Source organism: Cavia porcellus, unplaced genomic scaffold, assembly GCF_034190915.1.
Source record: "Cavia porcellus strain 051 isolate PalLab524CR breed Dunkin Hartley unplaced genomic scaffold, mCavPor4.1 scaffold_13, whole genome shotgun sequence".
Classification (NCBI taxonomy): domain Eukaryota; kingdom Metazoa; phylum Chordata; class Mammalia; order Rodentia; family Caviidae; genus Cavia; species Cavia porcellus.
Genome location: NW_026947496.1, coordinates 18,381,759 through 18,393,687, shown reverse-complemented (window position 1 = coordinate 18,393,687; position 11,929 = coordinate 18,381,759). Strand labels below are relative to the sequence as shown.

The window sequence follows — 11,929 nt, the reverse complement described above, 5'->3', positions numbered from 1 at the left end:
GATATGTGGTTGTATTCTGACGTGCTGGGGGCTGGGACCCCAGTAAATGAATTAGGACAAAGAGGAACAAGTCAGCACGTAACAGTCTCCCTGGTCCTAACCATCGGTGATCAAAAAGAGAGAAAGTTAATGTCTTAGGCCCCCTGTCGCCCATATTTCAGCATCTCCCTTTGTGACATTTTAGCTTAACAGCCCTTGGTGGGTGCCAGTAAACTTGCCCCCAACTGTTGGGCAAAATATGAGGGATCGAGGGGATGACAGAATCATTATAATACTTTCCCTTTTAGTAGAAATAAATTCAACTTGGACAAAGAGAGTGAGCCATGACTGTGCAAATGAGGTGTAAAAGTCTCCAGAATCAGCCTTACTAGAAACAGAGTAATGAAGATTGGAGCCAATAGCATTGGAGTAGGCTAAGGCCCAAGACCTCACCCCCACAGGTTGAAGATTTTTCTCCTACTGCCTGAAGGGTCCCTAGTAAACATTCATAAGAATTACAGCTGGCTTTGTTCCACAGAAGCATTTCACCAAAATGTAACTCATAGCAACTAAAGTTAAAGCTGAACCTCCCACCCAAACTCCCCCCACTCACGCCATTCCTCCCAACTAGCTCTAACCCACTTTCTGGGACCTGCAGAACTCTTGGGGGAGACAGAATTGCTATGCAGCTTTTCCTCATCCCCATCTCAGCACCATCGCTGAAGGGGTTTTGTTGCCCCATTACCCTGACTGAGTCTATTAAAATACAATAAATGGGTGTGTGAGCCATTTTCTGTGATCCCAATTAACTGCTGATGGCAAAGCATTTTCTATCTCCATATATCTTGTTCCCCGTTCCCTAATCACTGCCAAGAGCCACTTGGCTTCCTTTACCCAGAGACTCTCCAAGGCAACTGGTCGCAAGTAATTGGAATCCTCACGTCCTAGTACCAGCTCAGAGAGAAAGAAGGTCCCGAGCCTTTAGGATGACTGCTGTCAGGAAACCAGAAAAGAGGAAGTGTGCAGAGGATGTGGACACATTTGCAGCCCTGGGCACAGAACGTACCATGGAGTAGTCACCGTGGCAAACAGTGAGGCTGCTCCTCGAGACATTAAACGTAGAATTATTACATACCCCAGCTATGTTACTTGTGGACATAGACACAGAAGAGTGGAAAGCAGGCATCTGTGTACACCACAGCCTTATTCTCACGCTTATTCACAACAGGCAAAAAACATGAGCACCCCACAGGTCCACGTAAAAATGAATGGATGGAGAATGTGCCAACCGGTAGCCAATATGGTAGACTTTACAATGACTGCCTGTCTCACACATGCACACACAAACACACACACCTGACATTCCCATAGCCAATGGGCTCCACTTCCAAAGTCCTGCAAGCCTCAAAGTCAGCCAGCCCCAGATCGAACATGTTTCTAAAAAAGAACAGTGCAGGGCTGGGGATTTGACACAGTGGCATAAGCACCTACCTTGCAAGTGCGCGGCCAGGAGTTCAATCCCCAGTACTGATAAAAAAAAAGATTTGATGCATAAAAATAATAGCCAGGTGTGCTAGTGCACACGTGTAATCCCAGTAGCCAGAAGGCTGAGGCAGGAGGATCTCCATGAGTTTCAAGGCCAGCTTGGGTTACAATGTGAGTTCAAGGCCAGCCTGAAGAACATAAGGACAAAATATCTAAATAAAAATTTTTTAAAATTAAAACAATAAAAATCATGTAAATTTTAGACAACACAGTACAGTATAGCAACTACTTACAAAGCATACACATTATATTGGGCATTGTAAGTAATCTAGAGGTGTATACAGGAGGATGTGCCTGGTTATAAGCAAACACTATGCCATTTTATATAAGAGATTTGAGCAACCAAAAACTATGATACCGCTGCAGAGTTCCTGGACCCAGTCACCTAAGGATGTAGGGGGATCTAAATATAAACATACCCAGAGAAGTAGATCAAAACATCACATTGTTAAAAATATCACATCATATACCTTTAAAATAGAGTTTTTAAAAGTAGCACAGGTATCACTTAACCCAAAACCCACTTCAATTTAAATCCTTTCACCTCTGACAGGAAGGAACATGTTTACACTGCTGGGCAGAATGGGGTGTTTTACATGGATAATGAAGGGGTAACAGTCTGACAGGTCTGTTGTCCTTTGTGTGGGAACACTGCTCTGAAATGAAAAACATCATTTTCCTCTCCATCATATTTTATAACCCAGTGATATCCAGTGATTTTCACCGCATCAGAGACTTAGCCTGTCTCCTACCCTTTCCCACCCCCATGCCGTTGAATTAAAGTGGGTGCCCGCAGTGGAAACCCTGCTTCCTTTTCATAACCAAACAGCCTTCAGCAAGAGCCACAGACAGCCTTGACCTTCCCTCCATGTCCCCATCCCACTCTGCACCTTCACTGCACGGTGGCAGGAGAAGCTGGGAGGTGGGAGGAATCGGGCAGCTCCACAGGGCAAAGCTTCAGGAGCCACATTAATGAGAAATCACAGCACTTTCCCAGGGTCCTGGGACACCCCTCGGATTCTGGTCACAGCTGTAGTAGTTTCTGCTAGTCTAGGCTCACACTCACTGAGCTCACCTGAGCCCACACGTCTGGTCCCCACATCCTGCCTGATACCCTTCCCTGAGTCCTCAGGAGTCCCCTTACCCTTACATGATCACAGCCAGGATGCATGGCACCACTAGCAGCCCCAAGGGGATCCCAGCAGTGGAGACTGATCAAAACGGGGCTGGATAGTGGCCAGGGAGTACCCTGTAGGGACAGTTCTGGGGCATGTGTGTCTGTGTGTGTGTGTGTGTGTGTGTGTGTGTGTGTGTGTACACACTAGCTGTGCAATCTCAGGACAGTGCTCTTCAGTGATTATAAGAAGCAGAAGTCATAAAAAGACCAGATGTAGTGGCTCGAGCCTGTAATTCCAACACTCCAGAGGCTGAAGCAGGAGGACTGCTGCAAGTTCAAGACCAGCCTGGGCCATAAAAGTGAGTTCAGGACCAGCTTGAACTTCATAGCAAGACCCTGTCTCAAACAAAAAGAAAGAAAGAAAGAAAGAAACAAAGAAACAAAGAAAGAAAGAAAGAAAGAAACCATAAAAAGAGATAATATTGTGTTGAAAGTGACACTGTCCATTCTCTCATCCCATTTTATAAGGGAGCACGCTCAGGTTCACAGGTGAAGCAGTGTGTTTAAGGCATTGCCAAGGAATAATTTAGGATCAAACCCACTGATTCTGATTCCAAATCCAAAGATCTTTCCAGTACGCTACATGACAAAATGTTTCAGACGTAATAAAGGAGCGCACTGTCTAAATGTCTGGTGATGATGATGATAATGATGATGATAACAATAGCACCTAAGTGCTTTGCCAGCACAATGTCATTTAGTTATGGCAGTTGTGCAGTAGATTGTGTCACCAATCCCATTTTGCAGGTAGGGAAACTGAGGCACGGAAAGATTGGTTAGCTTGCTCGGACATAGGACATAGGACATAGGACTGGTAACTGACAGAATCACATCTTACACCGAGCCAGCCTGGCTCTAGAATGCATGCTTTCAATGCCCCTGTTCAAGGGAAAAATGCATCTAGGTCCTCAGTTTCTAAAAGTGTGTTGTTACAGGTACCAGGTCATCACCTTCAAGAGAAGAGGAAAGTTTCAAGGTCTAATTATCTTCTCCAGTTTCACAGGCAGCTCTAGCGCTGATGTTGGGTTTGGGCAGAGCCCAGGACTGAGCTGCCATGACAGATGGCACTTGTCTTGCCGCCAGCTCTCTGATGGCAGTCCTGGCTGCAGTCACACCTTCCATCTGGAGAAAGGACTGGTGCTCTTTCTTCCCTCTTCCTGCAGACGCCAAAGACTCCTGAAGTTCATTGGAAGAGATGCCTCATTTAGTAGCTGCTCAGCGTCTTGTGCCCACAGTGACTGCTTCCCAGAGCTGCCCCTGATGAGTAACTGCCACAAATGTCGCTCTATCAAGAAGAAAACACAGCTCAGTTCAAAAGAAAATGTGTTTTCCAGCTTCCCCAGTATAAAAAAAAAAAAAAAAAAAAAAAAAAAAAACAGTTCTGGAGCCACTTTGTATCCAGATCCGTTACATTCTCAACACACAATCATTTCCTCAGGTCTCTAAGCATCCTTTAAATTATGCATCTGAAACAGAAAATACACCAGGATCTCTGGAGATCATCACAAATGCATTTTGATGATAAAGAGGGGGGAAGCACAAGCAAAGCAAACTCTATTCTTTTTTTAAAACCATATTAAAGGCACTAAAAGGCCTTATTATATCACAATACATACTAATAAAAAAACTGGAAGCCACTAAAATAGTACAACTATGCCACCAATAATAGAATAAATGGTAATCAGAAGAAGAAGAAGACAAGTTTTGGGCAAAACTAAAAGGAAAAATTCATCTCTCTCTAAATAAATGATCATTTCCCAAGTCAGTATGCAAAAAAGATCACTCTGTTAACCAAAGAAGCACAATATTATGGAGCTGAGGACAGCAAATACAAAGGAGGCTTCATTCTAGTTTGAAATGAGAACTTCTTGGTGAATAAAATCCCTCACTTCATACAACAACATGGCAGTAAAGAATTAACACCATTGCTCTGGTAATCCTAAATAAGACATCTGTGGACCAAGCAACACATGTCACTTAAGTGCTGTGGTTTTTTTCTTCAAGTGTAGCTGTATTATAACACTGATTGATAAGTGTGAAAAATATATATCTTTTGAACTGTAACACAGACAATTAAGACACAAAATTTGCAATAATCAGGCCACTGCTGATGATAACTGTAAGCTTATTATATTTATAATTCACATAATCCAGTACAAGGAAAGCTATAAATTCAAAAATGAAAACCCAGCAAGCAAAAGTAATTGAAAATAATGCTATGAGATAAGCAGGGTGGTTCACACTTGCAATCCCAGCTACTCAGAAGGCTGAGGCAGGAAGATCACACGAGGAGGTCAAGACCAGCCTGATTGACATAGTAAGACCCTGTCTCCAAGAAAGAATCTTATTAACTCTTTTAATTTTTATACACTAGAGATACAATATGATGTTTACACATGTGAGTCTGATTTATTTTACTTATGAATATGGTCTCAAGTTGCATCCATTTACCTAGAAAAGCCTCAAGTTTATCCTTCTTTATAGCCGAATAGTACTTTGTTGTGTAAAAATACATCTTTTCTATCCATTCCATGGTTCAATGTTTGATCATTTTTTTCATGCTTATATCTTGTAATCCGAACAACTACTTTAAAGGTAACAATAGGCAGTATATTAACCAGTTTTAATCTCCTATTGTTTTGTTTTGAAATCTGTATCATCCTTGTTGTTCTTTCTTTGTTTTAAAATAAAAATTAAAAAGAGAGACAGAAAGAGAGAGAGAGAGAGAGAGAGAGAGAGGAGGGCTCCACCACCCTCACTACTGACTTCCGTGCCTCTAAATCCAATGGTCATTTTCCACTCCTCATCTTGTTTGGTCCATCAGAATGATCCAGTCTGTTTGTGTGTCCATCCTTCACTTTCTGTACTCAGATTCCCATATAAAGGATCACTCCGGGGACGTAAAACATGATGGATAAAATGATAGTAAAAAATGTTTTGAGAAAAAAATTAGGAAACCAATGAAGATAATCCTGAAGTTGTCCAGAAATTCATTGACTATAAAAATGATATGATTAAACTACGTAACAATGAAAAATAATGAATTAGAATAATCTATTAACCTGATCATCTGTCCTGGGTATGACCACAAAGTAATGAAATTGGTATTATCTCACTTTTTAGAAAAATTGTTTAAATAACTAGGTAGTTTTTGAACATAAAGAACATATTTCAAAAGGACTTAAGAGATCTTGAACTTGAATTATAAGTGCCAATATTGCTTAGCTTATTAAATTATAAATTTATGAATTTCATAACTTTTTTATCCAATAAGACTTCTAAAAATTTTAATGTGTCTTCTGAATGTCAAAATTCTTTTTTTGTTTTGTTTTGAGGTTTTTTTATTTTGTTTTTGTTTTTTGGTACTGGGGATCAAACTCACAACTGCACGCTTGCAAGGCAGGTGCTCAGACCACTGAGCTAAATCCCTAACCCCAGAATGTCAAAATTCTAATGAAATATAATGGAAGCATTGGGCTGACCCTGACTTTATGACATAGTCCCTTCTTAAAATGTGGCATTAAATTATTAAATGATTGAGCCAACCGTAAGGAAATAAAGACTTTACAAAACCTCTATATTTTGCCTTCATTGCTTATATCACTCAAAATGTATTTTGAAATACTTTTAAGTTTAGTATACAAGTGCATCCAAATTGCTAAAATCCTATTCTTTGAAAAAGGAAATACACTGATATCAAAGCACCATCCCTTAATTTGGTTGCAGCAGAGGCTGGTCCGTCTATTGGAATTACATTAATCTGGAGGATTCTGTTCATTTTAATCATAATGGTACACCCGGGGCTATGACAGAATAAACGCAATAAATGATATATATTCAGGCATTGAAGCAAGCCTAAGAGAATGACTAGGTTCAGAATCTCTGTCTCTTTAATGACAAGATACTAAAAAGCGCCAGAACTATCTAATTCTCTTTGCATTTTTTAAATGCACAAGCAGCAGTTCCCTTTTATTCAAGGCTCCATTTTCTGTAGGTTTTGTCAGCTGCAGGCAACAGCAGTCCAAGAATCTGTGATTCAAAAATTCCAGAAATAAACAATTCATAAATTTTAATTGCTTCCTAGCATAATAAACTCTTGCACTGTCCTTCTGTCCTGTTCACTGTCACTTGATCCTGCACCAAACATGAATCACCTTTTATTCCACTGTGTACACAATATATACACTACCTATCTGTTAGTCACTTAGTAGCCATGTTTTTGTCTTTTTGAGACAGGGTCTCACTATGTAGTTCAGGCTGGTCTTGAGCTCACTTTGTATCCTAGGCTGGTCTTGAACTTGCAGTGATCCTCCTGCCTCAGCCTCCAGAGTGCTGGGATTACCAAGCATGCATCACCACGCCCAGCAGTAGCCATCTTTGTTATCAGATGACTGTAATGACATCACAAAATTTGTTACAGGGTTTGGCACGACCTGTGGCTCCAGGCATCCAGTGGGGTCTTGGAACATTAATCCCACAGTAATGGCACAGGAAAATTAACATGTATTTTTCACTTGCTGTGTTAATTCTTGAGATTCATCTCAACTTCTATTCCAAATGATTCAGACACTATATTAAAGAAATTAAATTCTGAACAAAATTTGTGGCCCATTTATATCTATAGGTGCTATAAAACTGAATTTTCAGGCTAATAAAGACACTGTGGAAAAAGTCTTTTTTAATTAATAAAACATACGAAGCATTCTTGGACTGCTTAGATTAATGATATCATTTAACATCTTGATTTTTAAATTATTCATAATACTAATGGAAAAATCTGAACACTAATGCAATAACACTGAATTTACTAAGAAAAATAACATTTAATAAAGTTTATACTACATTGAAACATTGTATAACTCAATTTTTGAAGTAAGAAATAAATTTTAAAATAACCATTAAGGAAACAACATCAACAATGTAGAAATGGGTCATAAAATATCAGTTCCTAAACAACTGGGAAAGGATTGCAAGCCCCTTTTCAACAAGCTGTAAATGCAGAAATGTGTTTTGGTTTTTTTGCAGAAATGTGTTTTAAAGATAACATTATCTACAACCCCCCAAGACATACATAAGATTCAGCTGCTGATGTCTCTATATATGTTTCTTACTCCTGCATAAATGCATGAAAAATCCATTCTGAGAAATTTAGTGCAACACAAAAGATAATATCTTGTAACTTGTTATAGTTATCACCCATAAAATTACTACTGCATGTAAAACCAATCAAAAGTAATAGTTTAGAATAGAGTATGAAATAACATGCATTTAGACTTTTCCAACTGATTCAGTTTTAGAAAAAAAAGGTATCAGAAATCATTTACAAATAAGGAAAACAGACAAGTGTTTTGGAGTAGTGGGTCTCCAAGTGTGTTCCCCACACAGCAGCAGCAGCAACTGTAAGTTCTTAGTAGGTGCTGGTGCATGCCTGTAATCCAAGCACTGTGGCAGGCTGAGACAGGAGAATTGCAAATTCAAGCCCAGCCAGAGCAACTTAGCAAGATGCTGTCTATACATATATACATATATGCATCCATACATACATGGAAAGAGGAAGCAGGGAGGGGATGGAACTCATTACAAAGGCCCTGAGTTCAACCTCCAATACTGTCACCATGAAAAAATAAAAAATCCAGCTTCTCACTGCAGCCCATCCCAGCCTGTTGGATCAGAAGGGAATGCAGTTCTGCAGTCTGTTTTAACGAGCTATCCAGTGAGTCTGAAGCACACTCCAGTCCACAGGGCTGCGTAAAAACAAGTCAAAATCTATTCCATAAAACAATAGCCAAGAGCAGAATTAGCACCTCATGGCACAGAACCTTAAACAGTGAATACAAATAAAAATCCAAGAAATTATTGACATACTTAAAGCCAAATAATATGTCTATTTCACCAAAAAGAACAGTACTTGATTACTGATGGGGTGATACACAAATGTGCATTCACCTAAGGTACTTGTTACACAAGTTGTTATGGGAGAGTGTAGCTTTTCAGTGGGGAATTGCTCTGATTTAGGGTTCATCTCTCTAATCATGGAAGAGTCATGCCACTGGCTGGTGCTCCAAAATAGTGTCAGTGTCGCTTTCAGAACAATGGTCACAATTCTTCCATGCCAAACTGAGGGACAATTTCCTCATCCTTAAGTACCACAGCTCTTGTCACGATCGTACAGACTGTCTCTTTCATTCTCTCTTTAAGTGTATCCTTATTCTTTCAAGTTAAAAGCCCATTGATTTGGTCCAAAAAGATCTATAAACTAGCAGTCTCCAAAACTGAAAGAAAGTTCTAGAACTCAAATGAACATTCATTTTTACTTAAAGCATAGGAAGTAAAACATTCCTAATTTCTACTACGGTCAAACTCCTCATGCTTGAGTTCTGCTTGTATGGATTCAAACAACATCAGATAGAAAATACTTGAAAATATTTTACCTGTACTGAACATGCACAAGCTTTTTGTAGTTATTCCTAAACATTACTATGTAAAATGATTTACAGTGCATTAGGTATTCATCTAGAGATCTTTCAAGTAGATGGTAGGATGTGTGTAGGTTGCTATCTCGGAAGTAACCAGCCTTGGGAGAGGCAGTCTCTCTGGGACCAACATCCCCAGTGCCAAAAAATAAGAAAATGCAGTCAATGCACAGCGTTACTGTGAGGTTGAAATGATGCAGCGTTTGCAACAGTAAAGATAAAATTAGGGCACCAAGATTGGATACAGAGTAAGAAACCTTGTCATTGAACCCCTTAGGCTATCTTTATTCCGAGGACACGGCCTCTGAGGACAGCGACCCTCTCTGGCTCTTGCTGGCTCTGAGAGGACACTGGGAACTTGGGCTATTTTCCCTTGCCACTCACTCAAAAAGCTTTTGCAAGTCTTTTCACAAGTGGCTTTCTGTTCCTATCACTGCTGGCTGGTGGGGAGGAACTTGGCAAGTTCCCTTGGGAAGCACACGGTAGGCGACCTTTCTGTCCTCACAGAGACTGAATAGAGAGACTGTGGCTGGACCACGTATGAAAACAGAGCTCTGGTCCACAACCTGCTGTAGCCTGCACTGAAAACCAGCCCTTCACCTACAGTAGCCAGCCCAAGAAGACAGCTTGCTGTCAGTCGCACTGTAGGTCCAGTACCCAGGAAGCCACAGAGCAAACACTCCTAACAGCCCCAAAGAGCCAAGACTTGATTAACTACTGACAGCTGCCCTGATTTGTCTCTGCTGCCAGCTCAGTAGCCAACTAGAGAAAGCTCAGTACACCCCAGTAATCAATGCACAGGATACCTGCAGGAGCCCTCCAGCTGCTCTTCACCTTGGTTTCTTCCCACTACCAGGCCTCTCACTCTTCTGCCTGCCTTTGGTAGGTGAAGTGGTCTCTAGCCCAGAAAACAGACTAGGAACCTCATCAAGTTTTCTGATTAACACTGACTAGAAGGGGTTAGAACCTAAATGGAGAAATTCCCCTGGGAAGAATTTCATTAGGGACTTACCAGACAGAGGGAGCTGACAGACAGTGCACAGAGATACAGAAGATGGAAAATCATAAGTCACCGGAAGAGATGACGTAGAAGCCAATCAAGTGAGGGCAAAGTCCAGGTAGGGACAAGGGCCCCTGACCCCCTATAAAATCAGCAGAGAACAAAGGGCCCCGGGTCCTCCACCTTTCTGGAGCCTCCTTCCCTGATTCTCATCAAGACAGCAGCTGTCTGTGTCCTCCTTTGTCCTGCTTGCAGTAAAGTCTTCTTTCCTTCAAGCTTGTCTCTTTAATGCTTTACTGATGCGGAGTTTAGGAACCCCTGGAGCTTCCCACCGCCCACAGTGGCGCTGCAGTGCTTATCCCAGGACTCAACAGCTTGAGTCACTGCTGAAAGACAAGTCATGATGAGGAGATGGGTATATTTCTCTCAATCTGAATATTACCCGGTGTATAGTATTAAAGTGATACACTCAAGTTTCACCTATCATTGAAATAGAAGAAAGAAAAAGTATATGGTGAAACTCATAAGCTGAAATTAGACTCTTATCTTTTCTTTATATTGCTACTGTAGCAACCCTAAGGAAGAGAATTCAGGATTAACAGACTTCAGGGCTCTATCAGTCAACTACACGTGGACCTTATTTGCATCCTGACTTGAACAAACCTTGAAAAATGGGAAACAATGAAGGACATTTGAATAATAGCAAAAAAGCATTAATTTTAACATGCAGTAATAATGCTTATGTGTGTGTGTGTGTGTGTATATGTGAGTTTAAATCCTTTGTCTTTAGAAAACAGTGAGAAAGTTATGGATGAAATGATACCACATCCGGGATTTGAGTCACACGGTCTTCACCTCTGTGTCTGCCTGCATTTCTGCCTTATAAAGACACCAGTCATTAAGATTCTTCACAATCCAGTTTAACCTCACTTAAATTATATTTGCAATGACCTTATTTCCTAATAAGGTCACATTCTGATGTTCCAGGAGGACTTGAATATTGGGGAGATAGCCTTCAACTCTGAAAAGGGGGAATACACCAGTCACATTTCATTATACATGAATATGATGAAAGTCTGTGCCAGAGGTGGAAACACAAGCGTTAGGTGGTGTTTATCCTAAAATGTGTTCCCACAATCCGGATCACTTTTTCTACTAACATCATATGTAAGTCCAAATCCACAGGATGCAGGGATCCCCTAATTCACTAGTTAAGAACTTGCTTCATCCAACCTGTCTAGTTAGGCTTTTTTTTTTTCCAGAAAATGCAGTGAATAATCATTTATATGATAGGCATTATGCCAGTGACTAAAGTGATTATTAAAGGGACACAGTCCTTTGTGGAGGACCACCTGGACGGCTCTCCTTCAAGAGCATTTGGCCTGCCTCCATGTGCTGATACGTATAGAGCTGGCTAGGATCCTTATCCCCTCAGCTGGCTTTAAGCAATGCAAATGGGTCTAGTCGAGGTGCTGATGTGTAGTCTTTGAAGCAATGTGACAGGTCAGTGATGCCCACCTGCAGCACTCATGTAACATGTGCGAGCTGGGCCCAGGGAAGCCACGCTGTGGGATGAGAGTGAGCCTCAAGCAAAGAGGCTATGTCTATATTGGATAATCTAAGCAACTCCTTTGAAAATAACATTATGCAATATTACAACCATCGTTAAATTCCTATCATCTTGTTTTGAAAGTCTATATTGTTTTTGTTGTGGGGTTTTTGTTGTTCTTATAGTTTTTTGTATATCTCTTGTTT

General features: G+C 40.7%; 1 long non-coding RNA gene across 1 annotated transcript; it reads right to left on the bottom strand.

Moving 5' to 3' along the window:
* Positions 1-2,024: 2,024 nt before the first annotated feature.
* On the bottom strand, positions 2,025-10,252 carry LOC134478504 (uncharacterized). Its single transcript, XR_010051148.1, has 2 exons — positions 10,187-10,252; positions 2,025-3,986 (listed from the first exon to the last, which is right to left on the bottom strand). It is a non-coding gene; the product is annotated as an uncharacterized LOC134478504 (long non-coding RNA).
* Between the last annotated feature and the right edge of the window lie 1,677 nt (positions 10,253-11,929).